The 15,936-nt window shown below is 34.6% G+C and overlaps 1 protein-coding gene across 1 annotated transcript in view; it reads right to left on the bottom strand.

The window, feature by feature from the left end:
• Positions 1–15,936, bottom strand: part of sorcs3a (sortilin related VPS10 domain containing receptor 3a) — a 314,018-nt gene that overhangs the window by 18,776 nt on the left and 279,306 nt on the right. The window lies entirely within an intron of this gene.

The raw sequence follows: 15,936 nt of genomic DNA, 5'->3' as shown, positions 1-15,936 counted from the left end.
CCAGTCTTTGCCACCACCCTCCTGGTGGATAAATATCTGGTACTCCCCACCAGGCTTTCAGAACTGAAGAAGCCTCTTGGATGAGAGGTGAAATGTTTTCGACTCACACGAGGTTAGTCCAGTTGCCATAACTTATGCTTGCTTGAGACGTGCCATAGGATGAAATAATGTAAAGGAAGCCGTGAAAAACACTCCAGAAAGGTTTTCTTTGAAAAAAAAAAAAAAAATCATCATGAATTTTGGCGCAAAAAAAATGCTATAGTATACTATGTCGAAAAAAAATGCAATTTTTCAACATGTAAAAATGTGCCATATGATGAAATAATGTAAAGGAGGCCATGAAAAACACTCCAGAAAGGTTTTCTTTGAAAAAAAAAAAAATCATCATGAATTTTGGCGCAAAAAACACGCCTTACTATGTCAAAAAAAAATGCGATTTTGCTTCCTGGAAGTCCAGAGGGCTGGCTTAGTCAAGGAAATTTAGTTTAAAGTTGAAGCAGAAAGTTAACAAAGAAAGTTGAAAACCACCTTCTGATACCTGAAATCTCTGAGTTTTCACACAAAGAACATCTGAACATGTCAAACTGGTTCCATAGTAGAACCATCATTGTAAAAATGTCATAGTATGGTGTGTTGCTCAAAAAACATTACGACCCGGCTGTCTAGGGTCGCCAAGGAGCAACACAAAAACAGGACAAACGCTGGTTAGAAGGATATTTATTTGAAAGAGTAAGTTTACACAACACAGCATGTGAGCAGAAAAATCACAAAGTCTGTCTATAGTTCAGCTGAAAATATCAGTTTTTGTCTTTTTTATTGACCAAACTTTTCAGGAAGCAGATGAAGAATAATTAAAGCTCTCATGTAGAAGTCCAACTTATTTTGGATCCTTGTGGAGACTTGAATCTTAGAGGTTGTAAAGCTGTTGAGTTTTTAGAGTCACATTGATTGTTTTGACATTTAATAACTGAGTCCTGAAATAAAATTACAGTTGTGGATTTCTGTCATTTAGTCTGTCATTTAGGTTCTCGTTGAAAAAAAAAATCATGAGTTTTGGCGCAAAAAAAACGCCATATGTCAAAAAATGTCATTTTTCAACACTAAATCTTATTGAAAAATATGTTTTACTTAAGTCCACCTGTTTCAGCCATCTCTACCCCTCATTAGGTACCACTCTAAGGTACATTATACAAAAATAGTCCAGTAGATGTCACTGTGTTTTGAAATAGCATGCAGAGCAAGTTAGTCTGCTCACAGGAAGTCAGCACGAGCAAAATCACTCCACATGAGGCCTCTGTTTGCTGAGATTTTCAAAGGTAAAGTAATACTTTTGACATATTATGGTGCCTAAGGAGTTGCTGAACACAAATGTGTCATTTGAAATGTAAAAAAAAAAAAAAAAGATTTAAAAGGGTAAAATAATTTTTCTCAACCATTTGGTAGAGGTCAATATTTTAAAAATCGCTGGGTCTCTTCATAAAAAAAAACCCCATTGATTGTTGTTATTAGTGCCCCAAAGAGAGAAGAAACATGAAGAAATAATTTTTTCATTGCCTTTTTCTTGGTGAGGATGTTAAAGGGTTAACTTAACATCTGTAAACAAAACAAAAACTCCAAGATTTTAAATACTTTCATTTACTGCAAATGAATATCTACTCCAAATGTCTCACTAATAATCATTATCAGTCTTAAAAACCCACAAAACACCCCTCTATACCCCACCACACTTAGTACAGTCCGGTTCACCCTTCTATAAATCGGTTTGGAATCATCCACTTCCTGTTTGTCAAAGTGGCCTTCTACCTGGACAGGTTTTGTTGGAGCTCATGCAACAAACATTTTGGGTAACTGCATTTTAATATGGATGGATGATACTGAATTAGAGTCTGTTTTAATGAGACTGAGTTAAGATGTGTAGCTCTGTCATTAAATAGGAAATTATTTCTCAGAATTCACAGAGAAAAGTCTGAAATGTTTGCTAGGTTAGCGTCCCACATGTTCTTTGGCTCAGCTAAAGCTAACTCTCCAACTTCTGGATCTCTTGAGTTGCTTGTTGTTAAAATATCTTGCTGTAGGTGCTGAAGCTCAGAAAGTCTGAGATGTTTGTTCAAAATAAGCTCATTCTCAAGTCTTATCTGAACTGTCCTCTTTTGTTTGAACTTTCCCTAAACTTAGGAGTTAATGACAGAGCAGCACATCTAGACTCAGTCTCATTTATGTAGAGATTAAACTTCAGTGTCATTCATTGATGTTAAAGTGCAGTTTTTCAAATGTTTGTTGCACATGCTCCAGACCAAAGCAGTCCAGGTGGAAGACGATGTGAAGAGAAAGCTCCAGAGGATGAATATAACACATTTACGTTGGAAATAAATGTCCTTTAATTAGACATTGTCATGCAAAAGTTGGATTTCCCTTTAAGGATGTTCAAATCTTTGTTGAGTGTTTTGTTGATGTTGGTTTCTAAATGTTTTCTGACACTCGGCCCCAAAGATTAAAACCTTTTCCGGCTCACAAGCTGCAACAATTCACACACTATCAACTATCTTTCTGACTAAACTAAGATAAAAAGTGAAAAACAGCCTGATTCCTGCATCATGAATGTAAATCTTTTTGTTTTTTATGACAGTAAACTGAATATATTTGGGTTTGACATTTTATAAACCAAAACAAGAAATGAATTACTGCAGAAAACAATCAACAGATTAATGGACAAAGAAAATGTCTTTTCCAACATATATGGCTGAATTACTCCAACGTTACAAGATACATACAATTTAAATTCAGTTTTATTTATATAATGCCAATTACAGGTCAAATTGTCTCAAGATGCTTTATTTTTATATTTTTTGTCATATTTAAAATATGACAAAGTAAGAAATTTAAACCTCTTGACTAATCCAATTTATTATTTGTTTTTTAAGAGACTAATTGAAAACTAAAATTACTTTCTCCACTAAAACTAATAAACATGAGGTCAAATCGAAGGAAGAGTTTTAAATACTGCAGTCCCACGATGACAAGAATAAAGTTTGTCAACAAAAAGTAAATCTGCTGGTGGATTCCATTAAAGTCCTAATAAATGATAATAAAGTGTGACACTAAAAATTTGTGGTGCTAAAAATCTCCAAGTAAAGATATCAAGTTGAACATCTGGATGGAGGTTGATAAAAGTTGACCTCCCTTCATTTCTCTGGAACTGACTCCATGGATTTTATGGATGGTGGTTAAAGACCTGCTCTTCTAGTGGTCTTCCTTCTAGTCACTGTAAAAAGTCATTCCATCCTGGCCGATGTCAACACCTCTTCTCTGCCTTCTCTGCCTCGGACTTGGTGGAAACTCCAGAAACTGGGGAAAGCCCGTGGAGACTCGAAGAACTCGTGGAGACTCGAGGAACTCGTGGGGCGGGGGAAGGTGTGGTGGGAGGTGGGGGAGTAGAGGGGGGAGGCCACCACCCACCTCCCCACCTACTCTCCGCCCTGACTCCACCCAGACTCCGCCTTGGCTCCACCCATGTGGTCACTTCAGAAACTACGATGCCAAAGGGACGACGAAATTATGTTTTTTTATCTGATCTGTAGCTCAGTGAGTTAAGGATTTGCCTGTGGAGCTGCAGGTCGCTGGTTCAAGACCAGACACTTCTTAAATTTTCATTGAAATCCTGACAAAGACAAAGAAAGAATAATGCCTGTGGCGGGTCTTGAACCTGCGACCCTCCGCTTGGTAGTCTGTCTTCTTATCCCCCTGAGCTACTCGCTCAGATACTAAATCTTCTGTTTTTTGCGCATTTATCATCTATTTTTTCTCATTTTCGAGTTTTTTTTTTTAACTCGAGTCTCGACTCGACCGTTTTTCTCAGGAGGTTGGACTTCAGCCTTTGTGCTGGAGGGTGGAACCCTCAGTTCCAAGACTTTCCAAAGCCTCCACACCTCCCGAGTCCTCAGGACCTGAGCTTTCACACAGTCTGAGGGCTGAAATTTTCTAAGTCCCACAGTAGATCACTGTTAGATTGAACTTTCAGACAGTCCAAGGACTGATATCTTCTAAGTTCCTGAGTAGTTCTCTGTTAGTTTGAACCTTCCGACAGTCTGAGGACTGATGTTTTGAAAGTTTCTCAGTAGTTCTCTGTCAGTTTGAACCTTTCCACAGTTCGAGGACTGAAAACCTGAAAGTTCTTGAGTACTTCTCTGTTAGTTTGATCCTTTCGACAGTCTGAGGACTGAAATCCTCAAAGTTCCTGAGTAGTTCTCTGTTAGTTTGAACCTTCAGACAGTCTGAGGACTGAAATTTTAATAGTTTCTCAGTACTTCTCTGTTAGTTTGAACTTTCTGGTTAACAGAAGCCTTAAAACTTGTGACCATGAGTCATGATTTCACATTTAGACCATCCATCTGAGTTCTTCTCAGACCTTCACCTGTGGCTTTTTTGGAAATCCTCAACAAACTTTGATTCTCTTCACTCAACAGTAAAGATTATGGAGATCAGAAGGTAACATTAGTTTGATCAGTGCCTTCAACTACTAGTAGACTTTATCTGGAAGGCAGTTTTCTTGAATGAGTTATTAGTAAATCTGTGCACAATCAAACCAAGAACATAGAAAGAGGAAATGTTTGAAGAAACAACTTGATGTTTTCATTTCAGACTAGAAAACACTTTAAAACCTTTATCTGTTTTTGCTCTTTTTGATCGTTTTATTGTCTCTTCTGTTTAATTTGATCTTCTAAAGTCTAACTGGTGTCCTTTCAAATGTTTTGTCTTTAGTTTGATTCTTTTTAAATGGTTATTTTGATTCTTCTTAAATGTTTAGTTTTGCTCTTTTCTTGCCTTTTATTCTTTTCTAATGTCTGATTTGATTTCGAAATGTTTTGTCTTTTTAATGCTTTTTCAAATGTTTTATCGGCTTGTTTGAAAATTTTCCTTTTCTTTCCCAATATTTAATTTTTCAATTAAATCTTTAAGGTTTTTCTTTTTAAATGTTTTACCATCTTTTAATGTTTAATTTTCTTTTTAAATGCTTCATTGTATTTTCTGTTTAATTACTATTTAAAGTTTTGTCTGTAAGATTTAATTTTCTAATTAAACATTTAATTTTTTAATTAAATGTTTTGTCTTTTTAAAGGTCTAATAATCTAATTAAATGTTTTGTATTTTTTAAATGTTTAATATTCTTGTTTAATTGTATTTTTTAAATGTTTAATTATCTAAAACATTTCATCTCTAATGTTTAATAATTTTGTTTTAAAAATTGTTTAATTTCATAATTACAAGTTTTGTATCTTCTGTTTAATTATTAATATAATTTGATTGTATTTCATGTTTAATTTTCTTTTTAAAAGTTTTATTGTATTAAATGTTTTTTTCCTTTGATTTAATTGCTTTTTTTAAATGTAGTTTATTTCTTTAATCTTTTTTTCCTGTCAAGATTTTAACCTCAACCTTAAAAATGAAACAAACCCTTAAATCACAATGAAAATACTTCTGTTGTCACAATCATGAGTTAGTCAATTATTCAGTTTATCAATTCAACTTTATTTGTTTTGCACCTTTCACACAGATTACAAAACTAAACAAGCAAAGAGAAAAAAACTATGCTAAAACTATGATTAAAACTCAAAACCATACTTAAAAAAAAAAAGAAAAGAAAAAAACGATTTAACATCGTAATAAAATGTGTTGTGTCCAGGGCATGGAGGGAGTTTATTGAAGTCTTCTTGGGCTCACATGGGAAATCATTTAAAATATAAACTTGATATTCAGTCTAAGGAAACTGCAGAGCGACAGAAGAACCAACAATATCTCCTGTTTTCTCCTTTAATGAGTCGACTCTTCTTGTGCTTTCAGACCAAAGAACTACAGACTCTTCACAACCTGCTCAAACTCTTGGTACAGGACCTCACCACACGGGTCAAGAAGGTTTCCATCTCATTTCTACTCTGAAGCTCACCTTCTCCTGCTCAAACTGCTGACAAATGTTTCTTCTGCTCTAAAGTCTGGTCTCCAGAACTTCCTAAAAACTCTCAAAGTCTCTTCTGCTGCAGGTTGCTTTGTAGAACTGTTCCAGAAAACCTCACTAAACCACATGGAGGGGCCTCAAGTTAGTCGTCCAAATGAAACTGTACAAAAACCAAACTAGCACAACCCAAACACTAAAGTCTCCTGCAGCCTACCAGAGAACCTCTAAGAACAGAGAATCAGGACAGGAACTCTTACCTTCTGGACAACCAACGCTGGTTCTCAAACAAGAATACAGAATGTGTCTGACCAAAAACCTCTGAAGACTCACTACAGCCAAGATAAAGACACAACTCAGCTGCACCAAATCCACTAATCACTGCACACATTAGCACCATGTGCCAACTGTGGCTAAAGAACCACATTTACCAAGACAACTATCCAGTACAAAGCCCTAAAACACACCAAGAAACACATTAAAGATGATTTTACTGCTGGAAGCTGCAAGCCAACGCCTAAAGAACAAACTAAAGCAATGGAGCCAAACCCGGTTCAGTGGTGAACAGAAGCAGAGGAAATGTTTGTCTGCAGCTACATAAAGCAGGAAGACACTGAGCTGCTCAGGTGTTCCTGATAACACCAAGCAGCCACCTGGACAGCCAATAGGAACACAGCCACCTGGACAGCCAATAGGAACACAGCCACCTGGAAGTCCAGAGGGCTGGGTTAGTGAAGGAAATTTAATTTAAAGTTGAAGCAGAAAGTTAACAAAGAAAGTTGAAAACCACCTTCTGATCCCTGAAATCTCTGAGTTTTCACACAAAGAACGCCTGAACATGTCAAACTGGTTTCATATTAGAACCATCATTGTAAAAACGTCATAGTATGGTGTGTTGCTCAAAAAACATTACGACCCGGCTGTCTAGGGTCGCCAAGGAGCAACACAAAAACAGGACAAACGCTGGTTTCCAGGGGGTTAGGCGGATATTTATTTGAAAGAGTAAGTTTACAACAACACAACATGTGAGCAGAAAAATCACAAAGTCTGTCTTTAGTTCAGCTGAAAATATCAGTTTTTGTCTTTTTTATTGACCAAACTTTTCAGGAAGTAGATGAAGAATAATTAAAGCTCTCATGTAGAAGTCCAACTTATTTTGGATCCTTGTGGAGAGTTTAATCTTAGAGTTTGTAAAGCTGTTGAGTTTTTAGAGTCACATTGATTGTTTTGACATTTAATACCTGAGTCCTGAAATAAAATTACAGTTGTGGATTTCTGTCATTTAGTCTGTCATTTAGGTTCTCGTTGAAAAAAAAATCATCATGAATTTTGGCGCAAAAAAACGCCATAGTATACGATGTCGAAAAAAAATGCGATTTTTCAACATGTAAAAACGTGCCATATGATGAAATAATGTAAAGGAGGCCGTGAAAAACACTCCAGAAAGGTTTTCTTTGAAAAAAAAAATCCTCATGAATTTTGGCGCAAAAAAACCCTTACTATACTATGTCGAAAAAAAAAACCACTTTAAAACCTTTATCTGTTTTTGCTCTTTTTGATCGTTTCATTGTCTCTTCTGTGTGATTTGATCTTCTAAAGTCTAACTGGTGTCCTTTCAAATGTTTTGTCTTTAGTTTGATTCTTCTTAAATGTTTAGTTTTGCTCTTTTCTTGCCTTTTATTCTTTTCTAATGTCTGATTTGATTTCGAAATGTTTTGTCTTTTTAATGCTTTTTCAAATGTTTTATCGGCTTGTTTGAAAATTTTCCTTTTCTTTCCCAATATTTAATTTTTCAATTAAATCTTTAAGGTTTTTCTTTTTAAATGTTTTACCATCTTTTAATGTTTAATTTTCTTTTTAAATGTTTCATTGTATTTTCTGTTTAATTACTATTTAAAGTTTTATTGTCTGTAAGATTTAATTTTCTAATTAAACATTTAATTTTTTGATTAAATGTTTTGTCTTTTTAAAGGTCTAATAATCTCATTAAATGTTTTGTATTTTTAAATGTTTAATATTCTTGTTTAATTGTATTTTTAAATGTTTAATTATCTAAAATATTTCATCTCTAATGTTTAATAATTTTGTTTAAAAAATTGTTTAATTTCATAACATGTTTTGTATCTTCTGTTTAATTATTAATATAATTTGATTGTATTTAATGTTTAATTTTCTTTTTAAAAGTTTTATTGTATTAAATGTTTTTTCCTTTGATTTAATTGCTTTTTTAAATGTAGTTTATTTCTTTAATCTTTTTTCCTGTCAAGATTTTAACCTCAACCTTAAAAATGAAACAAACCCTTAAATCACAATGAAAATACTTCTGTTGTCACAATCATGAGTTAGTCAATTATTCAGTTTATCAATTCAACTTTATTTGTTTAGCACCTTTCACACAGATGACAAAACTAAACAAGCAAAGAGAAAAAAAACTATGCTAAAACTCAAAACCATACTTAAAAAAAAAAAAAAAAAAAAGAAAAGAAAAAAACGATTTAACATCGTAATAAAATTTGTTGTGTCCAGGGCATGGAGGGAGTTTATTGAAGTCTTCTTGGGCTCACATGGTAAATCATTTAAAATATAAACTTGATATTCAGTCTAAGGAAACTGCAGAGCGACAGAAGAACCAACAATATCTCCTGTTTTCTCCTTTAATGAGTCGACTCTTCTTGTGCTTTCAGACCAAAGAACTACAGACTCTTCACAACCTGCTCAAACTCTTGGTACAGGACCTCACCACACGGGTCAAGAAGGTTTCCATCTCATTTCTACTCTGAAGCTCACCTTCTCCTGCTCAAACTGCTGCTCTAAAGTCTGGTCTCCAGAACTTCCTAAAAACTCTCAAAGTCTCTTCTGCTGCAGGTTGCTTTGGAGAACTGTTCCAGAAAACCTCACTAAACCACATGGAGGGGCCTCAAGTTAGTCGTCCAAATGAAACCGTACAAAAACCAAACTAGCACAACCCAAACACTAAAGTCTCCTGCAGCCTACCAGAGAACCTCTAAGAACAGAGAATCAGGACAGAAACTCTTACCTTCTGGACAACCAACACTGGTTCACAAACAAGAATACAGAATGTGTCTGACCAAAAACCTCTAAAGACTCACTACAGCCAAGATAAAGACACAACTCAGCTGTACCAAATCCACTAATCACTGCACACATTCACACCATGTGCTAACTGTGGCTAAAGAACCTCATTTACCAAGACAACTATCCAGTACAAAGCCCTAAAACACACCAAGAAACACATTAAAGACAATTTTACTGCTGGAGGCTGCAAGCCAACGCCTAAAGAACAAATTAAAGCAATGGAGCCAAACCTGGTTCAGTGGTGAAAAGAAGCAGAGGAAATGTTTGGCTGCAGCTAAATAAAGCAGGAAGACACTGAGCTGCTCAGGTGTTCCTGATAACACCAAGCAGCCACCTGGACAGCCAATAGGAACACAGCTTCCTGGAAGTCCAGAGGGCTGGCTTAGTCAAGGAAATTTAGTTTAAAGTTGAAGCAGAAAGTTAACAAAGAAAGTTGAAAACCACCTTCTGATACCTGAAATCTCTGAGTTTTCACACAAAGAACATCTGAACATGTCAAACTGGTTCCATAGTAGAACCATCATTGTAAAAATGTCATAGTATGGTGTGTTGCTCAAAAAACATTACGACCCGGCTGTCTAGGGTCGCCAAGGAGCAACACAAAAACAGGACAAACGCTGGTTAGAAGGATATTTATTTGAAAGAGTAAGTTTACACAACACAGCATGTGAGCAGAAAAATCACAAAGTCTGTCTATAGTTCAGCTGAAAATATCAGTTTTTGTCTTTTTTATTGACCAAACTTTTCAGGAAGCAGATGAAGAATAATTAAAGCTCTCATGTAGAAGTCCAACTTATTTTGGATCCTTGTGGAGACTTGAATCTTAGAGGTTGTAAAGCTGTTGAGTTTTTAGAGTCACATTGATTGTTTTGACATTTAATAACTGAGTCCTGAAATAAAATTACAGTTGTGGATTTCTGTCATTTAGTCTGTCATTTAGGTTCTCGTTGAAAAAAAATCATCATGAATTTTGGCGCAAAAAAAACGCCTTACTATACTATGTCGAAAAAAAATGTGATTTTTTTAACATGTTGTTAAAACGTGCCATATGATGAAATAATGTAAAGGAGGCCATGAAAAACACTCCAGAAAGGTTTTCTTTGAAAAAAAAAATCATCATGAATTTTGGCGCAAAAAAAACGCCATAGTATACTATGTTGAAAAATGTCATTTTTCAACACTAAATCTTATTAAAAAACATGTTTTACTTAAGTCCACCTGTTTCAGCCATTTCTACCCCTCATTAGGTACCACTCTTAGGTACATTATACAAAAAAAAAGTCCAGTAGATGTCGCTGTGTTTTGAAATAGCATGCAGAGCAAGTTAGTCTGCTCACAGGAAGTCAGCACGAGCAAAATCACTCCACATGAGGCCTCTGTTTGCTGTGATTTTCAAAGGTAAAGTAATACTTTTGACATATGGTGCCTAAGGAGTTGCTGAACACAAATGTGTCATTTGAAATGTAAAAAAAAAAAGATTTAAAAGGGTAAAATAATTTTTCTCAACCGTTTGGTAGAGGTCAATATTTTAAAAATCGCTGGGTCTCTTCATAAAAAAAAAACCCCATTGATTGTTGTTATTAGTGCCCCAAAGAGATAAGAAATATAAAGAAATAATTTTTTCATTGCCTTTTTCTTGGTGAGGATGTTAAAGGGTTAACTTAACATCTGTAAACAAAACAAAAATGTATCAACAAAGTTTTCTGTTAGAGTTTGTGTTCTTGTAAGTTTAACTCCAAGATTTTAAATACTTTCATTGACTGCAAATGAATATCTACTCCAAATGTCTCACTAATAATCATTATCAGCCTTAAAAACCCACAAAACACCCCTCTATACTCCACCACACTTAGTACAGTCCGGTTCACCCTTCTATAAATCGGTTTGGAATCATCCACTTCCTGTTTGTCAAAGTGGCCTTCTACCTGGACAGGTTTTGTTGGAGCTCATGCAACAAACATTTTGGGTAACTGCACTTTAATATGGATGGATGATACTGAATTAGAGTCTGTTTTAATGAGACTGAGTTAAGATGTGTAGCTCTGTCATTAAATAGGAAATTATTTCTCAGAATTCAGAGAAAAGTCTGAAATGTTTGCTAGGTTAGCGTCCCACATGTTCTTTGGCTCAGCTAAAGCTAACTCTCTCCAACTTGTGGATCTCTTGAGTTGCTTGTTGTTAAAATATCTTGCTGTAGGTGCTGAAGCTCAGAAAGTCTGAGATGTTTGTTCAAAATAAGCTCATTCTCAAGTCTTATCTGAACTGTCCTCTTTTGTTTGAACTTTACCTAAACTTAGGAGTTAATGACAGAGCAGCACATCCAGATTCAGTCTCATTTATGTAGAGATTAAACTTCAGTGTCATTCATTGATGTTAAAGTGCAGTTTTTCAAATGTTTGTTGCACGTGCTCCCGACCAAAGCAGTCCAGGTGGAAGATGATGTGAAGAGAAAGCTCCAGAGGATGAATATAACACATTTACTTTGGAAATAAATGTTCTTTAATTAGACATTGTCATGCAAAAGTTGGATTTCCCTTTAATGATGTTCAAATCTTTGTTGAGTGTTTTGTTGATGTTGGTTTCTAAATGTTTTCTGACACTCGGCCCCAAAGATTAAAACCTTTTCCGGCTCACAAGCTGCAACAATTCACACATTATCAACTATCTTTCTGACTAAACTAAGATGAAAAGTGAAAAACCGCCTGATTCCTGCATCATGAATGTAAATCTTTTTGGTTTTTATGACAGTAAACTGAATATATTTGGGTTTGACATTTTATAAACCAAAACAAGAAATGAATTACTGCAGAAAACAATCAACAGATTAATGGACAAAGAAAATGTCTTTTCCAACATATATGGCTGAATTACTCCAATGTTATAAGATACATACAATTTAAATTCAGTTTTATTTATATAATGCCAATTACAGGTCAAATTGTCTCAAGACGCTTTATTTTTATATTTTTTTTTCGGGAGGTGTGGAGGCTTTGGAAAGTCTTGGAACTGAGGGCTCAACCCTCCAGCACAAAGGCCGAAGTCCAACCTCCTGAGAAAAATGGTTGAGACGAGACTCGAGTTAAAAGAAAAACTCGAAAACGAGAATAAATAGATAATGAATGCGCAAAAAAAAAGAAGATTTAGTATCTGAGCAAGTAGCTCAGGGGATAAGAAGAGGGACTACGAAGTGGAAGGTCGCAGGTTCAAGACCCGCCACGGGCATTATTCTTTCTTTGTCTTTGTCAGGATTTCGATGAAAATTTAAGAAGGGTCTGGTCTTGAACCAGCGACCTGCAGCTCCAAAGCCTAATCCTTAACTCACTGAGCTACAGATCAGATAAAATGGCATAATTTCGTCATCCCTTTGGCATCGTAGTTTCTGAAGTCACCACATGGGTGGAGCCAAGGCGGAGTCTGGGTGGAGTCAGGGCGGAGAGTAAAAAAAATCATCATGAATTTTGGCGCAAAAAAAACGCCTTACTATACTATGTCGAAAAAAAATGAAATTTTTTAACATGTTGTAAAAACGTGCCATATGATGAAATAATGTAAAGGAGGCCGTGAAAAACACTCCAGAAAGGTTTTCTTTGAAAAAAAAATCATCATGAATTTTGGCGCAAAAAAAACGCCTTACTATACTATGTCGAAAAAAAATGCGATTTTTCAACATGTTGTAAAAACGTGCCATATGATGAAATAATGTAAAGGAGGCCGTGAAAAACACTCCAGAAAGGTTTTCTTTGAAAAAAAAATCATCATGAATTTTGGCGCAAAAAAAACGCCTTACTATACTATGTCGAAAAAAAAATGCGATTTTTCAACATGTTGTAAAAACTGTGCCATATGATGAAATAATGTAAAGGAGGCCGTGAAAAACACTCCAGAAAGGTTTTCTTTGAAAAAAAAATCATCATGAATTTTGGCGCAAAAAAAACGCCTTACTATACTATGTCGAAAAAAAATGCGATTTTTCAACATGTTGTAAAAACGTGCCATATGATGAAATAATGTAAAGGAGGCCGTGAAAAACACTCCAGAAAGGTTTTCTTTGAAAAAAAAATCATCATGAATTTTGGCGCAAAAAAAACGCCTTACTATACTATGTCGAAAAAAAATGCGATTTTTCAACATGTTGTAAAAACGTGCCATATGATGAAATAATGTAAAGGAGGCCGTGAAAAACACTCCAGAAAGGTTTTCTTTGAAAAAAAAATCATCATGAATTTTGGCGCAAAAAAACGCCATAGTATACTATGTCGAAAAAAAATGCGATTTTTCAACATGTTGTAAAAACGTGCCATATGATGAAATAATGTAAAGGAGGCCGTGAAAAACACTCCAGAAAGGTTTTCTTTGAAAAAAAAATCATCATGAATTTTGGCGCAAAAAAAACGCCTTACTATACTATGTCGAAAAAAAAATGCGATTTTTCAACATGTTGTAAAAACGTGCCATATGATGAAATAATGTAAAGGAGGCCGTGAAAAACACTCCAGAAAGGTTTTCTTTGAAAAAAAAATCATCATGAATTTTGGCGCAAAAAAAACGCCTTACTATACTATGTCGAAAAAAAATGCGATTTTTCAACATGTTGTAAAAACGTGCCATATGATGAAATAATGTAAAGGAGGGCGTGAAAAACACTCCAGAAAGGTTTTCTTTGAAAAAAAAATCATCATGAATTTTGGCGCAAAAAAAACGCCTTACTATACTATGTCGAAAAAAAAATGCGATTTTTCAACATGTTGTAAAAACGTGCCATATGATGAAATAATGTAAAGGAGGCCGTGAAAAACACTCCAGAAAGGTTTTCTTTGAAAAAAAAATCATCATGAATTTTGGCGCAAAAAAAACGCCTTACTATACTATGTCGAAAAAAAATGCGATTTTTCAACATGTTGTAAAAACGTGCCATATGATGAAATAATGTAAAGGAGGCCGTGAAAAACACTCCAGAAAGGTTTTCTTTGAAAAAAAAATCATCATGAATTTTGGCGCAAAAAAAACGCCTTACTATACTATGTCGAAAAAAAAATGCGATTTTTCAACATGTTGTAAAAACGTGCCATATGATGAAATAATGTAAAGGAGGCCGTGAAAAACACTCCAGAAAGGTTTTCTTTGAAAAAAAAATCATCATGAATTTTGGCGCAAAAAAAACGCCTTACTATACTATGTCGAAAAAAAATGCGATTTTTCAACATGTTGTAAAAACGTGCCATATGATGAAATAATGTAAAGGAGGCCGTGAAAAACACTCCAGAAAGGTTTTCTTTGAAAAAAAAATCATCATGAATTTTGGCGCAAAAAAAACGCCTTACTATACTATGTCGAAAAAAAATGCGATTTTTCAACATGTTGTAAAAACGTGCCATATGATGAAATAATGTAAAGGAGGCCGTGAAAAACACTCCAGAAAGGTTTTCTTTGAAAAAAAAATCATCATGAATTTTGGCGCAAAAAAAACGCCTTACTATACTATGTCGAAAAAAAATGCGATTTTTCAACATGTTGTAAAAACGTGCCATATGATGAAATAATGTAAAGGAGGCCGTGAAAAACACTCCAGAAAGGTTTTCTTTGAAAAAAAAATCATCATGAATTTTGGCGCAAAAAAAACGCCTTACTATACTATGTCGAAAAAAAATGCGATTTTTCAACATGTTGTAAAAACGTGCCATATGATGAAATAATGTAAAGGAGGCCGTGAAAAACACTCCAGAAAGGTTTTCTTTGAAAAAAAAATCATCATGAATTTTGGCGCAAAAAAAACGCCTTACTATACTATGTCGAAAAAAAATGCGATTTTTCAACATGTTGTAAAAACGTGCCATATGATGAAATAATGTAAAGGAGGCCGTGAAAAACACTCCAGAAAGGTTTTCTTTGAAAAAAAAATCATCATGAATTTTGGCGCAAAAAAAACGCCTTACTATACTATGTCGAAAAAAAATGCGATTTTTCAACATGTTGTAAAAACGTGCCATATGATGAAATAATGTAAAGGAGGCCGTGAAAAACACTCCAGAAAGGTTTTCTTTGAAAAAAAAATCATCATGAATTTTGGCGCAAAAAAACGCCATAGTATACTATGTCGAAAAAAAATGCGATTTTTCAACATGTTGTAAAAACGTGCCATATGATGAAATAATGTAAAGTAGGCCGTGAAAAACACTCCAGAAAGGTTTTCTTTGAAAAAAAAATCATCATGAATTTTGGCGCAAAAAAACGCCATAGTATACTATGTCGAAAAAAAAATGCGATTTTTCAACATGTTGTAAAAACGTGCCATATGATGAAATAATGTAAAGGAGGCCGTGAAAAACACTCCAGAAAGGTTTTCTTTGAAAAAAAAATCATCATGAATTTTGGCGCAAAAAAACGCCACAGTATACTATGTCGAAAAAAAATGTGATTTTTCAACATGTTGTAAAAACGTGCCATATGATGAAATAATGTAAAGGAGGCCGTGAAAAACACTCCAGAAAGGTTTTCTTTGAAAAAAAAAATCATCATGAATTTTGGCGCAAAAAAACGCCATAGTATACTATGTCGAAAAAAAAATGCGATTTTTCAACATGTTGTAAAAACGTGCCATATGATGAAATAATGTAAAGGAGGCCGTGAAAAACACTCCAGAAAGGTTTTCTTTGAAAAAAAAATCATCATGAATTTTGGCGCAAAAAAACGCCTTAGTATACTATGTCGAAAAAAAATGCGATTTTTCAACATGTTGTAAAAACGTGCCATATGATGAAATAATGTAAAGTAGGCCGTGAAAAACACTCCAGAAAGGTTTTCTTTGAAAAAAAAATCATCATGAATTTTGGCGCAAAAAAACGCCATAGTATACTATGTCGAAAAAAAATGCGATTTTTCAACATGTTGTAAAA

Source organism: Amphiprion ocellaris, chromosome 4, assembly GCF_022539595.1.
Source record: "Amphiprion ocellaris isolate individual 3 ecotype Okinawa chromosome 4, ASM2253959v1, whole genome shotgun sequence".
Classification (NCBI taxonomy): domain Eukaryota; kingdom Metazoa; phylum Chordata; class Actinopteri; family Pomacentridae; genus Amphiprion; species Amphiprion ocellaris.
The sequence above is the reverse complement of the archived record's forward strand: the minus strand, read 5'-3'. Positions and strand labels throughout refer to the sequence as shown.